General features: G+C 41.8%; 1 protein-coding gene across 3 annotated transcripts in view; it reads right to left on the reverse strand.

Annotated features, from left to right (window-relative positions):
- The window catches only part of macrod2 (mono-ADP ribosylhydrolase 2), a 362,991-nt gene that overhangs the window by 4,550 nt on the left and 341,895 nt on the right, over positions 1-16,546 (reverse strand). The window lies entirely within an intron of this gene.

Below are 16,546 nucleotides of genomic sequence, written 5' to 3' on the forward strand. Positions count from 1 at the left end.
TGTGTGTGTGTGTGATTCCTCTCAAGGCACAGAATTGCCCTGAGGGGATAAAAGCATCTACAAACAAAGTTAAGTGCTGAGGTTCTGGAAATGAAGCGTCAATGCATAAAATGAGGTTAAAAAAGGTAACTCATTCAGTACGAGCCAATTCTAGACCCCTTTTTTTTTTACCCTTAGTCTTGGAAAAATTGAAAAAAAAAGTATCTGGGGTTGAACGTGTGGAGTGTGAAAAGACATACAAATATGTCTTTGGGAGTGAATGAGTTTTTAATTAAAAAAGAAAAAAAAAGAAAAAAAAAGCACAATAAATGTCCATGCAAGCAGCAATTATTGTGAGAGCTCTACTTTCAACATATGTACCTCTATTTGCAGTTAAGCCCAAAACAACAAAACTGACCACATTTGGCATCAAGGTAAACTTCCTTATAACGCATTTATTTATTGGGTATATTGTGACAAGAAAGACACAAAAGTGTTTGAGATCCATACATCCATTTTCTGTACAACTTGTTCTTATTAGGATCATAAGTGAGCTGCAGCCTATCCCAGCTGACTTTGGATAAGATGACGGTTACACCCGAAAAGGGTGTCCGGCCGTTCACAGGGATGTACAGAAAAACAACTGCTCGTGGCCACATTTACACCGACAAACACATTTTACTCTTCAGCTATTAAGGGAGTCATCGGAGAGAACCAAGACAAGCACGGGGAGGGAAAAAAACCTGAGCCAAAATTCAAACCCAAGACCCCTCGACTGTGAGGCAAATGTGCTAACCAATTTCGGTGTTTGTATTTTTTTAGCTTAAACAAATTAGTGTAGAATTTGTCTTATCTGCATCTATTTTAAATTTAGTTCATTGAGGTTCACTGTTACCACATGCACAAATAGTTAAGATTTACTACCAGAGATAGGCCTATATCTATATCAAAAAGACAAATCCATCTTTTAAATACAATAATGCCGAGCTTTGATTGACTCGCTCTGTCAGTGACGTACCAATTCCAAAATATAAAATGTAAACCTGACAGCGGGACTACTGTATGAGAAACGGACATGATGCTGTGCAGTCCGATACCACTGCACAGCCAGAAAAACAAACCTACTGTTAAATCAATACTTCTTTGAAGAGTGTCAAACAAAAATGAGCATTCCTATCTTTGTAATCTCTGGAAAGTTTCTGCATACCGTTCTTGCATGAGATCTAGCAACCATCAAGTCTCCCTCATGTTGTGCCCGGTTGATGCATATTAATATATCACAGGAGAAGATTTACTTCTAATATGCCTCATAGCTTGCTGTCAAAAAATGTTAATGTGTTCACACGCAGTATGAATAAGAATCAACCAAACTCAGCCAATAGTCATCATAAATTATTAATGGAACACATTTATTATTTTTTTCCCATTAATTCCAAACATCGACACTTCACAATTCAGATGGCTTGTTGGTGAAATGAGGATATCGTGACGTGTGTGGGAAGAGAGCTTCTGTCAAGTCTGCCTTATTATCCTTGCTAGCATAGCATCATAGCAACAGCATTGTGTTCAACAGCAGGAGCTCACTGAAGCACTGGCCTCATTCCAGATGCTTCTGCTTTGTTTGAGCAGACACAATACTGCTGTCAGAGAATCTCCTTTCCGACTAGCAATTAGTGATTGAAGCAAAGGAAAAATGTCACAATTTCATTGCAGTCTGATGAACGTGGTCTCCTTGAGGAAACGTCAGTCTGGTTTTGTCTTATAATTTCACTCCAATGTGTGCTGACAGTGACGAGCCCATCAATTTAGGGGAGTATGTGTGTGCATTGTGGTAAACACATAAACATGGGGGTCGGTGGGGAGGGGGGATAAAAACAGGCCCCTTCAAGGTTTTAGTGAAGGGAAGGCCCACTCCACCGAGGGCTGATAATGAAAAGAGTAGAAAAACAGTGGACAGAATTGACTCCCTCAGCAGGAACCGAGACCGCTTACACGAGCGGTTCCAAACACTCCGACCAAGGACCCTGAGGGGTACTTGAAAGTGTCTCACTTTTTCCTTTTTGGTATGCAAATGACTCATATGCACGATGAAAGAATCTGAGTTAATCCGAGGCTCTGCTGACAGACATCGTGAACACAAATTTCACAAGGATGAGTGACTTGAGTATGAACAAGTCGATGCTTACAGGGAAAACAACCACAATAGAAAATCAATCGGCACCTTAAGTGCACGCTATTTACATGCATAAGAGGGGGAAGGAAATGAGCTGGGTTCAAGTCATCCTCATACGCGGACAAGTATGATACCGAGCCCACCTTCTATTTGTTTATTGGACAAGAGATGGCAACAAGAGGTGTCAGCATGATTGCATTGCAACCACAGTATTCCCTGTACTCAAAATGGACACGTTTCCAGTATTGCAAATATTACCCAACACAAACTCAATATTACGAAGGACATTTCCTTCCCCAAAATACTGTATTTTTGTTTCGGATCAGCAGTTGAGCACCGTTCCGCTCACCCCGTGGGTTATCAACCTCTGACATAATTTTGCCCCTTTTCCACAACACCAAATGGGCTCAACATGGCTCTTCGCATCACCGCTATTCCACAGTCAAAAGAAGGTGCAATTATTACTTGTGTGTGGGGTTAATCTGTCCCAGACTAGCATTCAAAATGCATACAAGAAACCGTTATGACCGATTGTAAAATGCGATTGGCGGGTTGGTCTGCACCATAAAACACAGTGTGGGCCCTAAGGGTTGTGTTTGGCATTTGTCAGTAAAGTGGAAAGAGATGCAATCTAGAGGGTCTGACCTCTTCTTAGTCAGACTGATGAAGAGGAGGTCCTACAGATTGATGGTCGCAATGATCTGGAGTAATTTGTGCCCCAACAAATTATTTAGCCTGCAATTCTCATGTGTGTGAAAGATGGTTTATTTTGTTCAGAATATTGTGGAGACAGTCCAGGGACCAATACTAAATATGAGAAATGAGGCACCGGAGAAACTACTGGCTGAGGTCAGCGCTATCTGAATATGGCTGTGGGGAAGGTCATGACCGGGGGCAACTACTTCTTAATTGGCGCAGTCATAACAAGGTAGTTGCTGTGAACGGCTTTCAGCGTAGATGGAATTAGTTTCATACAAGGTCCTCACCTGGTGGCCAAAGGAAGAAAACAGAACCTTGTGCGAATTCATCAAGACATAAAGTCGGCAAGCAAATTGTTACAGATTGCACAGGCAGGTCATTAAAGTGTGGGGACACCAAATCTCTTGACCAGCTCATTGCGTACATTAGTGGAAAAAGATGACTACAAGTGAGCACTGCCATCACACATAATGTCAAGCTGCTTTTTGAAGCCGATACGATCAAAGGATGGATGGACAGAATATGACAAGCGACTCTTTGGCTCAGACACATTATGGCAACCTCTGAAGGAATAACTTCCCGAGGCACTTGAAACAGCTCAAAATCAAAGTAGCCATAAAGAAAAATAAAGGTTGGAAAAACAGCTTAGCAAGATCCTTGAAAAATTGATAAAAGCAGAAGTAGACACTGTATTGCAAGGAGCAAAGATGATCAGAGATGATCACTCTACCCAGAAAAGATAGTTACCGGGATCACAGAACTGCTGCAACAAATTTACCATCAATTTGCTCTCTCCTACTTATGAAGGGCTGATGGAAGACAAAGGTAGAAGATTATCACAATGCATCATGCCACAAATTTCTAGGAAACAAATCGGGTTCGTTACTGGGAAAGAAACAGCCTGTGCTATCATCACCAAATGTAACCTCACTGAGAAAACTGCGAAAAACAGCCAGCTCAAAGAAGCTGTGGCTTTTTGTTGATACAAAATATGATACAGTCAACTATGATGTCCTAAACTCTCACAGATGTTGGCACTCTGAAACACCTGCTATGGCTATTGGAGCAATTCAACTGTATTTGGAAACAAAGGCAATTTTTCAGGAGCAGCCCCCCCAAAAAAAAAAAAAAAAAACCACACACGGGCCAGTAACCGCATAAGAAGCTCAGTTTGTTCACTTCATATGACCCGTAATTGGTTGTTAGACGAGTCCTGAGCACATGTAATGGCATTTTCAATTTTTACTGCTGAAATTTGCTAAATACTCTACGTGAAGTATCCCTTTAAGGTTCCAGAAAGAAGTGTTGGCGACTACAGGCTTCTTTACTACAGCCCCCTGATTTTCCACTCTCTGCGATTCAACCACTATATTCCTTGAAAAGAGGAAAAGTGAAAGAAGTTGGCGTGTATCTTCCCTCAGAGGAACTTTTTTCATTTTATGTCAGAGAGGGAGCTTTGGTATTCGCTAGCTTGAATGTGTAACCAGCTGTTGACAGCCTAAAGGACGTAACCTGTCATTACCTCAGTGAAGGACTCACAGTTGGCAGAAAGATTTCATTACCGCAGCTAATTCTTCAACTATTTGAAGTATCAGAAGCCAAAACAGAGCAGATCACACTTGAAAATCAATTATGGACCGAATCACTTTCATTGCTGCATTTTCTTAAGCTGATTATCTGATGAAAAGCTTAAAGTTTTTCAGCTTTTATGAAGCAGATGGAAGGCCATTGCTTGCCCAACAGCACTTCATTTTGAGAGAATAAGGGAAGAAAATGTCAAGGTCAGCATCATAGTGTTTTTCATTGCTTGCACTGGCTGAAAAAGGAAATATATTCCGAGAACAAAGTAGGTGGCCTAGGAGTAAATTGGTCCTGCTCTGTCCAAGGCCATGTATATTAAACAAGCATGGAGGGAAAAAAAAAACCCTCATTAAACTTTGCATGGACGAATAGCTGAGGGCCTGATGTGCCCAAATGCAAAGATAATTAAATACATCTTCCACCTTAAGCTAAACAAGAATTGGTGGGCCTCAACAACTTCTAAACCAAAAGAATTAATGAGCGGGTAAATGTGGAAAGAATTCCATTTTCATATGTTAATGTTACGTTTGTTGTGGAAGCTCGTGCAAATAGCTTAGCTGTATGAGCCTCTGTTCTCCAAACAAGAGGGTGGAAAATAGCTTGTGTCCAAGGGGGGTAAACGTTTCATAGCTGGAGTTTTCTTTGCTTTAGGATTGAACACTGTCTGGCAATCTGAGCCAATTAAGGAGCACTGAGCTGTGACCTAAAGGCTCAGGAGATGAAAACAAGCTTGCTTTGTAAACCTCAAGACTGCCCCTCTCTTGGCTATCCACCTCCGAAGACAAGAGCTTTCATTGATATTCGGCCGTTGTTCTCCAAAAGAAAGGCCGAGGCGTTGTGAACACTAAGTAACATTGTGCTCCCCTGTGGGTTTGAGTAACCTTGCAACAGCGACTGCGCTGCTGCGGCTCCGAATTGGTTTAGGGTCCTGTAAACAGACTGAAGAGGCCCAAACTCAGTACAAGTGCTTGGGCATTGCCTGACAAGAGGAGTCTTTGGAATGACTCAGCCAACAGGACAGGACACCATCTGCTTTGTGTTGGGCAAAAGCAAAGAGAAAATGTCGATGGCTGGAAGGCCAGAAAGAAGACAACGTTGACGACATATTGTGCCTAAGATCGGGAAAACAAATGACCATTGATGAACGTTTGCTCAAGTGTCTCTGCTGGATGTGTTGATTTCTCTTTCACGTCATTTTTAATCTGCAGCCCAAACAGTGTGAGGCGGCCACAGTGGATGAACATTCAAGAGTTAGGCGGGGATGAGATGCCATGAGTGAATACCGGATTAAGTGAAGAACTGAGAGAGGTGGAGGAGATGACACAAAAATAGACACAGAAGAGGGCGGGGGATGCAGAAGACACCTCCCCCTGTGTGACCTACTTACCTGCTGTCAGTGGTGGCCTGCTCCTCTCTCATCACTTGCTGAATAACTTGACATCATCTTTACACTTTAACCACACTTGCTGCAGAAAGCTCAATGCTCGTTCTTCAATCGCGATTGTGGCTTACTATATCAATCCGGTGACGGTCGGCGCTGTGCTTAATTTGACGCAGAGGTAATGCAAAACTTGCACCGCCTTAATCGAATACACCACAGGGATGGATGTGGAAACAGGGAATGTTTGTATGTGTGACAAGAAGCTGCAGCGCAGGCCTTCATTTGCAGTTAGGGAGTGATGCCTCCTCTGGGCAGCGCCTGGCTTTCGACAGGAAATCGTGCAATGAAGCAGTCAGTGTAATCAAAGTGCTTGTCTCGACTGGGAAAAAAATATTTAAAAAAATGGGAGTGCTGGTAAAGTCCTGCCGATCACCACAAAGGTCAGCCATGGGGCAGCTTAATTGGCAGACCTCAAGAGAAACATGCACTAAACAGTTATAATATTAAAAACACAGAGAGTGAATAACATTGACTATCTTGTTACAGTGGCAGCTGTCAGCAAGTGGTCTATTATAGACGGCAAGAGAACACTTCATTTCTTCCAATTGATTTGCGAGACGCATGACAAATGACTTCTACGGCCAGCCATTTTCACATTTTGCCTGTCCATCAAGATTTCCGAACCAACATTACGCTTCTGTCTGCACTCCCTGGAGATTCATCACGTTTTTTTGGAAGACGACATTTCAGACAAAAGCAGGCAGGAGGAAGAATTTGAAAGTCACATCCACCAGATCAAACGGACACAAGGAATATTCACAAGTTTTGCCATATGTTGTTTCTCCTGCATGTAAATCACCGAAATAAATCTCAGACAGGTTTGTGACAGAAGAGCCCAGATAAAAGTTAAATGATTCTTTTTTTTTTTTAAACAGATATCATGCGGCAGGTATTTGAAGCTGACGGTTCAGCATACTCCAAAGCCTTGCAGACATGCAACATTTCACCACCGCTAACCAACACTCACGACGAGAAAAAGTTGCAGTGAGCTAAGAAAAACGTGAATACAACTTTTCCGAGAGTTATACTCGAAAATTTTTTGCAGGTCTACACTACTGCTGTACAATCGCTAAAACACAATAGACCTTTAACAACCTTTGAAACCTGGCGTACATAGCTAGCCTAATGAACAACAGCTAAGCGTGCTAGAGCTTGGTGATTTTTGGATTGTTTTAAACACATTACAATCCAAGTTCTGAGAGTCTATAACCCGTTACTTCAAAAAGCCTTTCCACCACTCGTGAGAATATGCGGTCAACAATGGGTACAGCCAAGGATATCCAGCATATTATGAGAGTAATGGCTGTGATGAATCCCATTTTCTTCCACAGCACTTGAAGAGGCTGCTGCTGTGTGTTGTGCAGTGTTTACCTGGGGAACAGATGGCACCGGGATGCACAGGAGAAGGTGGCAAGCTGGCGGAGACAGCGACGCTCAGAGCAATTCTCACTGGGCAGACTTTGGCTCTTGATATTCAGGTGTATTGAATTAAATACTGTTTCACACCAGGTAAATCATAACAAACCTGACAGCATTGGCCTCTCTCAGCGTTGCAATGTGCCCCATTACACTCCAAAACATGTTTAGGAATGAGAACATTTCACAGTTTTAACCATGAAGCCCATTGAGGCTTATGTTCTGGAAAAGATCCGAAAGTGCTGATTGGCTTTTCTTCTTGTATATAGAAATAATATGTGTTGCCAACATTCATTGTTTATTGCTCTTGAGCTGGGGGAAATAAGTCAACGAACTCTGTCGACACAAAAATGGATGCCTCAAAATTATAGTTAATCAGTTTGAAACCTTATTTCCGATGCCCCGCCCAAAAATATATGATAGTCAAGTAGCCAACCTCGACACTTTTCTGACATGTTTAGTGAGTAGTTTTCAAAAAAGCAGGTTTAATTCCCGCTATGAAAGACAACCTGAAATATTTTTACATCTTTTTCTGTCTGACAGGAAAGGAGCTGGGCGGAAGTCAATGGTGAAATCATTCACGCTAATCATGATCAAGCACGGATGCCAGATTAATATAATACACCACAATCACAACAAGGTTTAATAAGAGTCCTCAAATGAACTGAAACCGATGCAAGCACAGGGAGAACATGCAGACTCCACATCTAGTGATCCCTTGATGAGATTTGAACCGAGAACTTTTAGACTGTATAGCATGCTAACTGTGCCACCAACATGCATATTCATTTAGTTAAAAATCCAACCAGCAGATATACACACGCCCACAGTGACACACTTAAAGAGTCCCGTCACAACAAACTACACAAGCGTGGCAGACACGAGCTGCAAACACACGTCTACCGGCATTTCTGAAATAATATTCTCTCCTGCCCCTACGGATTTTCATTAGATGTAAACCTGTCACTCCTACAGTTTTATTTCAGCTCACCCTTAGTGTTCAGCCTTCTTCGTCCTAGCCTTTTGCACTATTCTGAATCACATCATTTCTCATAAGCTGCGCTTTCCAAGTGAACGAAGACATGAAGAGCGCCAGTGTTTAAAAATGTTACGGCATTTTTAATCCAAAGAATGACAGATTTATCATGTTGACTATGATCTTTTATTCCCAAAGACAACAGTTGTCAGTCAGCATCTCACTTGGGGTTTACTTCCTTTCCTATCTGAAGCAGCAGCTCCATCAACTCTTTCCTCCTGCCTCCAGGAGACAGGCAACCCATACAGACATCACTCAGATGCTGTCTTGGGCTCGTGTCGGCTTTTAGAGTGTTTGTGTGTGTGCGCGTGTGCCTGTTTCGACGCGCACGCTGGAGAATGACAAAGATGTGATCCAGACGTTTCAAGCACACATCTGCTGCATCTCTCAATGGCTGATAAATTCTCACTCTGCTCGGAGTTTATTCATTTGGCGTTTTTGTGTACCAAACAGATGAATAGAGATAAGAGGGCTGATTAGAAAAGAAACTTCAAAAGGGAAATTGAAAAAAAGCCGCAGCCAACAGTGACCCTTCCTTCTTAGAGGCAGCTTTCTAGGCGAGAGAGCTGACCAAACATCTCTTACAATTTGTGCACCGGATGCGTCTATTCTCCATCTCGACATAAATAACCGCAGCTACGCACGATTTCAACAGAGTGAGATCGGATTTCTGTATTTTGCAAAGCATAAAATAGTCCCGGTTTCAAACCCAGCTTGGCCAAATTAGCATAACAAGTGAACACAACACGCGTCAGACAGAGTTGAGAATGAAGAGCCGAGCCAAATGGAATTCAATGCTGCATAAAAACGCAGAAAGATAAGAACTATGGCGCGTCTCTGTGCTCAAGATGCCCCACCAGGGCTTCTCTTTCAGGATTTTAAAGAGTGTGAGAGCGTAAAAAGCTATAAAACATACAGGCAGACTCATGACATCGGCCAGCAGTATCTGCCTCCCCGAGGAGTGCAGCACTATATAATATTATGCCGAAAGTTCATTGTGTGCTGGCAACTCTTAGCCATAGGAAAGACCATGTTGCTCTCTCGAAATTTATGTCACCAGTGTTCTGCTGTCCACAAAAGGCCACGGACTCAGCCTTGAAATTATTCCGTAAATTCTGTTTGCTTTTGGAGACGAATCAACAAATAGCACAGACATATAATATGGGTGACTGTCGCGTTTCAAAGAGTGGGATCTCCTTTCCCTGCACAAGTCCATTTTTTTGTGGACTGACAATACGTAGGAATTTACAAAATTCCATACCATATAGGAATTAAGGTACACCTTTAAGCGGAACAAAAAATGTGCATAATTCTCGAGAACTTATTGTAGGCCTACTTCATGTAGTTTTGAATGACTATAGCATCGAAGGGGTATTTCCACTGTAGTTTGTCCAAAAGAGAATTTGCCTCTTAAAATCTCACAATCCAAGTTACCAATTGTATGCATCCATACCATTTCTAATTTCCTAGAGGAAAACCATTTTTTTTCTCTCGAAATAAAAGGGCTGTGTCAGAGCACATCAGGAGGGCTGAAAGTTAAATCTTTTTACCATATATATTTTTATTTTTATTTTGATATGCTTTAAAGGGAATCAAGAACACTTTTCTTGAGTTGTTTTGGCATTTATGTCGAGTAAAAGGCCATTCATGTATGATGTTATTGAAACACCCCCTTCTGCTTTTTTTTTTTTTCAAAACAAAATATGATCTCCCTATAAACAGGAATAACTCTGTGTGAGACTATTTAACACAAAAGAGCAGCCAAATACACTCACCTGGCTGCCATAGTTGAGTGAACCTTAACATCAATAACAAGCCTGCTCTATTTCCGGAGAGCCTTTTGTGTCAGCTTATTGTTGTAAATGTTAGCTCAGAATGAGTCAAATATAAACTGAATCAATCAATAACACCCCACACATAACAGGACCCGACTAAAGCATAAAAGTGATTCTCATAATGGTTAGCGGTACCGTAGATTTATGGTGCCTCTATGATTTGATGCACTCTTTCGTTGTTGTGAAGGGATTTTACAAGGAAGAAAAACAGCTACATGGGGAAGACGAGCGTGTTTTGTGCTCACCGACATCATTACAATGAGATCTGGTAGGAGAGTTCAAGTGCTAAATTCATCTCTCTTTGTCCATACATAAGACAGACTGGGGGCATGAAATCAAGAATCAAACTGTACACTTTGTTTACAGTGTGTGCGCATGGATAACGAGGAGCCCTGTGCTGTAAATTTAACAACACAATAAGTCAAGGAGAGAGAGGAAAAAAACAAAAGAAAATATAACGAGGAATTCCAACGCTGAGGGAATGACGGCAGCAGGCCCCTAGAGGCAAATACAACGGATGTGCCTCTGGCCTGATGGGGGGTGTCTTTGTCTCTAGTTTCTTCCTCACGAGACCCTCATGTCTGACTTTTCAGACTGTTTCCTGCCTGTCTATTTCTATTGCACCCAGTCACAACCTTGACAAGGCCCCTCCTCAAGAACATATATATTTATATGTGTGTGTGTATATACACACACACACACACACACACACACACACACACACACACACACACAAACACACACACACACATACAGACATGTTGACACTATGTGAATGGATAGGTGAAGCTTTAAATTATGTGGGATGAGAATTAAAATTATGTAAATCTGTAACAATGTGTCTGACAAAACAGTGCCCTCGCGCTTATACCCATTTGGCTGGCTCTCTCTCTCTCGGGCATTTGCCATCTGGTGGTTTAAGTCTTTACAGAAAACGCATAGATGTGACGGTTTATAATAATGGCCATATTTTTGCTCCATACTTCATTCAAAATGTATCCCCTAAAAGTTGAAGTTACACATTATGAAGACAATGCAAGTCATTCAAAGATGAAGACAGACAGCAATACCGACTCTTTCAGCATTAAAAACCGATGACGGACAGACAAACCAAAGGCACGGGGGCCAGATTGGGCCCTCCACATCACTTTATGTGGACCGCAAAAGCAAATCAAGTGTGTCAATGTCCATAATTTTTGTGAAAATCGGTACCATTTTTTTAAATTGTAACATGTAACATGTAATAAGGGTGAGGGCATTGTCATGTTACCAAACCCCTCTTTACGGTGACTTGACCAATAGTTACAGTGACTTGAACAATAGTTGAAAAATATACTATCATTAACTTTTGAATTTTGATTTCAAAACTAGTTATCTAGCAACTGGTTGTCTACTTGTAATAATATGGTGCAGGGAATTAAATGTTTCTATGGATTCACTCCGAGTCCTAACGGCCCTCGGGGGGAAAACTACAGCTACGTGTCCTGCGAGAATCATTAGTTTGAAACCAAAATGACAGAAAGAAAGCAAAATGATTCATTTTAAAAATAACCAACAATTGTAGTCCAGCCGCTGGCTGACAGTAAAGACAATCCACATTGTTGCGTATCATAACCACTCCGCTACCAATGGCTTTCTGCAGCTTGCAAACTGTTTTTACCAACATACGTCACTATTTCAGCAGCACTTCAAATAAATGAAACTAAATAAATAAATAAATCGGGAATATATCAAATCTAACATGAATGTCCTTCATTAAAAAAAGTCACAAAAACAGGAGAGGGTAAAATATTCCTACTTTTAGGATTCAGACATAAAGGCTGTGTTACCTGTGTGGTGCATACTTGTTCGGAGGATTAAAAAAATAAATAAATAAAACAAAACAGTAAATGGTTAAGCAGCTGAATGCAGGAAACACTTACGTAAAAAGACAAGGGAAAAAAAATCGGCTTGTAAACTACCAAATTTATTGAGGATTTTCGAAAGATTATCATTCAAATGCAGAGGGGAGAAACCTGCTTAAAATGTGGATCCAGAAGAACGATGATGCGATATGTATACATACGCGAGGCTTGCCATTAAATCTTACCGTAGAAACAAAGACAATGGCTATTGACTTCTTGCAGAGAATCACAATGCATGAAGGAAAAACAATTTTGATTTCAACTCACATTTATTTATTCCTTGCTCAAGGCAAAGAGCGTCTTACTTCAATTTATGGGTGTTGCATGCGCTTATTGAAGCAGGTGCCCACTCACAATTCAGCAGAACAAGGCTGAAGAGATAGGCAATAAGAATGCAGCCTCCAATTCCCTTTTTAGAGTATGTGATGAATATTCATAAATAAAAGATGATTGGATTCTGATTCAATTTGGTGAGCCTTTCTAACCACAAATATCGAGCTAAGAATCTCATTACCTGCATGTGGAAGGTGATATTGAATACATATAATTCAAATAATGTAGCGTGCACCTCAAAAATATTTCCTCTGCCCACCGCTTTACACATCTCTTCTCCCCGTGAATCTTCTATCACGCTATAAAATCCCCACATTACAGACGGAGCCTTGCTGTAATATGCCTGCTTGGTCATTGGTATTGCTGACATTAAATTTGGCTCTTTCTGCTCAAGAATATATTTTCACTATACTTTCTATATCGTTACCGGATATCAAAAGCCTTACGGATGTTATGTGCTAATACAGTATATATATATATATATATATATATATATACTGTAAAACCAAAGGCAATGTGGATGACACTATAGAACTATATATTTTGCTGGGAGGGAAAAGGCTGAGAAAAGCAAATCGAGTTCTGGATTCCCCACACTTCCATTGACTGGATCTTGAAATGTCTTTTGCAAAGCGGCGGGCTCTTGAATGTGTCACAGGGCTCTGTGTAGCCTGCCTCGAGGTTTTGTTGAAAGCAGAGCGCGTGGCCTCCGTTCCCACCTGAAAAAAGGCAGAACGAAGTTGACACCTTGTGCGTAATGTACGTCATTGTAATGAGACTGGAATGTCGGTCCTGAGTTATTTGTACAGTGACAATTTTATGTTCGTGCATTTAGCACCTGGTTTAACAATCTGTACATACACACTATACGTTACATCCAAAAAGGCATCTCCTTTTTTGCAGATATTAAGAAGGACATGCCAACCTTCCCCAGATTGCTATTGAATCTATTAAATTTTCTTTTCATTCACCAAGGAGAATAGTTGGCCAGTTTAGATGTCTTACTGAAAAAAAAATATAAACCTTATTGAAGGCAAGACAGTGGATATTTGTCATTGGCTAAGTCAATGGCCAAACCTCAACCCAATAGAGCATGCAGCAGAATATTGTGCCCCTGTTTGGTCCTGGTCATCCCACATGACACCACAGGCAAACCTGGCATAACATAACCATGGGAATCATAACGGGACAATTTGCTCAATGAATGGTGTTTGCTTCCTGTCTTATGAAACATTCCTCCTCCATTCAGCTGCCTGTCAGCATCTATGATGCATCTATATGACCGCACAGTATGCGAATGACCTACCAATAATGAAACGTTCATCACTGCCGGCAATGAACTTGGAAGCCTCTTGTTCCTTGGATCTTTTCGGCTCCTTGGCAGTAAACTGTTCCTGTGAGGGGGCAGTGAAGGGGATGGTCAAGTAGCTGGGATCTTGCGGCGTTCCAGCCGGACATGTCAGAGTTGTGTTGGAGGCAGTCTGGAAGCTGAACTGAGCCTGCTGAGGGGAGACTTTCCTGGTCATGATGTTGACCATGGCTCGTTGGTAGCGCTCCATGCTGGGACGAAGCTGAAAGAGCAATCATATTTCTTGACATTGGTGGCCATTCCGATACACTTGCCATGCAAAGCAGGATGGCTCACCGTGAAAACAAAACATTCGCATGTTCCAAAAAATGTGGCTTTATCTGTGTCGTACTTGTGCCGCTCTGCCATATCTGATGAAATAAAGGCACCAAAAACCTATGAAATAGAAAACAACTTAATTCAAGGCAAAATATGTCTTCTCCATACTGTGTACATGCCCAGTAGCTGTAGTCAGGCTTGAAATATTACGTACCTCTTCATCCACTGTTTTGATGATCAACACTGCAGGTTCGTGGCCCTCCACGTGATAATAGAATCTTCATGAAAGAAATTGGTCAATATGAATGATCAAATATCCCATAAAAGAATAAACAAAAAGACCCACATTGGTGCTCGTGCTAAAGTAGGGAGCTCAACCAAATTTTGTATTGCTCACTAGCCTTTTCGGGGAGGGCGATTTTTTGTTTTATTATTGTCATTGTTCTACAAAACATTTGTAGGTTTTGTCATGGAGAAAATTTGGCAAGCTGTACAGCGATGAGGCGCGGAGACTGTTGACATTAGTCCGCAGTCCATTAGCCAATCAAGATGTAGAACACAATGCGATGAAAAAAAATAAAAATAAATTTAAAAAAGCGCCAAAAAAATCCGGGAAATAGCAAAGTCGTGATGGATGAAACATGTTATAGTGAGGGGGTACTGTATTACATGTCCTCATTTGGGCTACAGGTGAGCTGGAGCCTGTCTTAGCTGACTTTGGGTGAGAAGCAGTGTAAACCCTGAACTGGATGCTAATCACTCATTATCCATTGAAAGTTCAAAAGGAATTTGAGTGAACAGCTCCTAAATTCCACATGCTTGCAATGGACTAAAGTGTCGACTTACGAGGCGAGACTTTCTCCATGTTCTGTTGTACTGAACAGCTTAATGGGACTGAAAAGGGCAAAGCGTTCCGGTATCCAGGCCCAGACCACTCTCATCTCTGTTCCTGTCACAACACTGGAGCTAAGGTTGTTAAAGTCCACTGTATCCACCGACTGCCTATAGGATGAAAATACCCGTGGGGAGACCGTGACATTGAGGAACCACTATATTCAAAGTACATCGTAATATGTAGTTATAATATGGTAAAAACATTTTTTGATGACCAGTAACTATTTTCTCGTACATGAAATGCAAAATTGTTCTCGCTGCCTCACCTCTTCTGGTGGATGCTGACCCCTTTTTGCATGAGGGAGACCTTGTTAGCTTTGAAGAGGAGGTTGAGTTCTCTCCTCGTGGCAATCGGAACCAGGAAGGCTCTTTCCAAAAGATTCTCAGCCGTGCAGTGGCGAGCCACATTCTGCACAAACCTTTTCATGTCTGTACGGAAATCTTCCACATCTGCAACTCTGGATGACACGGACACTTTGTAGAGGCTCAGCAAAGCCAATGCCACCCTACGAATGATATAGATATGTGATTTTGTTGTTTTTCTAAGCTTTTGAGGGGGTATAAATGCAGAAAAAAAAATTACTGCAAACCTGTAAAGAACCTTGTAGCCCTCTAGGAGATAGACATCCAGCACTCTAATGGCATACGTGAATGGAAGATCAGCAAAGATCCACATGATCCAGTCGGAGTAAAACTCAAAAAGGTTCTGGTGTGAGCTGGCTATCAATTTCCGGATGCCCCGGCAACACCTGTTTGCAAGGTCTCCAAAGGTCATGCACGAGGCTCGGTATGTGAGGAAGGTCTGGTCAATGTAACGCTTATTTGGGTCGTTGTAGCAAATCAGTCTGGAAACGCTGTAGAAACATTCTGCTTCGTCCTGGCTGAAATGTAAAATGAGCGACACCAAAGCTGGGAGGATGGGGCAAAAGTTCATTTCTGGGAAGTACTTCCCCAGACAGAGAAGAATCTTCTTCACGGAATTTACACCCGCCTTATTGAGGCAGTGCCTATGAAAAGATCAACGATCACAATGATCATTTTCAATACAATGTCATCACTGGAAATATGTTTCGTGAATTGTCAAAACATTGAAAAATGTAGTGCCAGCCTCAGGTATATATAGAATGCAATAAATGTAGTCGACTTGTACCTTGGTATTTCTCCTGCTTCCATGTACTCTGGAACTGGGTGGGTGCTGAGCTTTTGTTCTCCAAAGAGCTTCCTGCTGAGCTCGTAATACATGTCTCTTTCTGGACTGACGCACCTACAGCATAGTGAACAGTACCCACTATCAGTTTGGGTTCTGTAATTGAAACTTGCACTGTTAAGTATAATGACATGGAGCTGTGTCTTCTTCTTCTCCTTTCGGCACGTCCCTATTCAGGGGTCGCCACAGCGAGTCAGTAATTTCCATCCCCCCCTGTAAACCGTCCTACCAACTCGCATGGTCGTCTTGGCAAAAGTTTTACGCCGGATGCCATTCCTGACGCAACCCTCCCCATTTCTCCGGGCTTGGGACCGGCACTGGGGAACAGTGCACCCCCAGGGGAGGGCACTGCCCCCCAGCGGCTGGGTCGACATTGAGCTGTGTATTATCTCAAAATAATACACCTCAAGGGCTACGCGGC

The sequence above is a fragment of the Hippocampus comes genome, unplaced genomic scaffold, assembly GCF_001891065.2.
Source record: "Hippocampus comes isolate QL1 unplaced genomic scaffold, H_comes_QL1_v1.1 scaffold76, whole genome shotgun sequence".
In the NCBI taxonomy this organism is placed as follows: domain Eukaryota; kingdom Metazoa; phylum Chordata; class Actinopteri; order Syngnathiformes; family Syngnathidae; genus Hippocampus; species Hippocampus comes.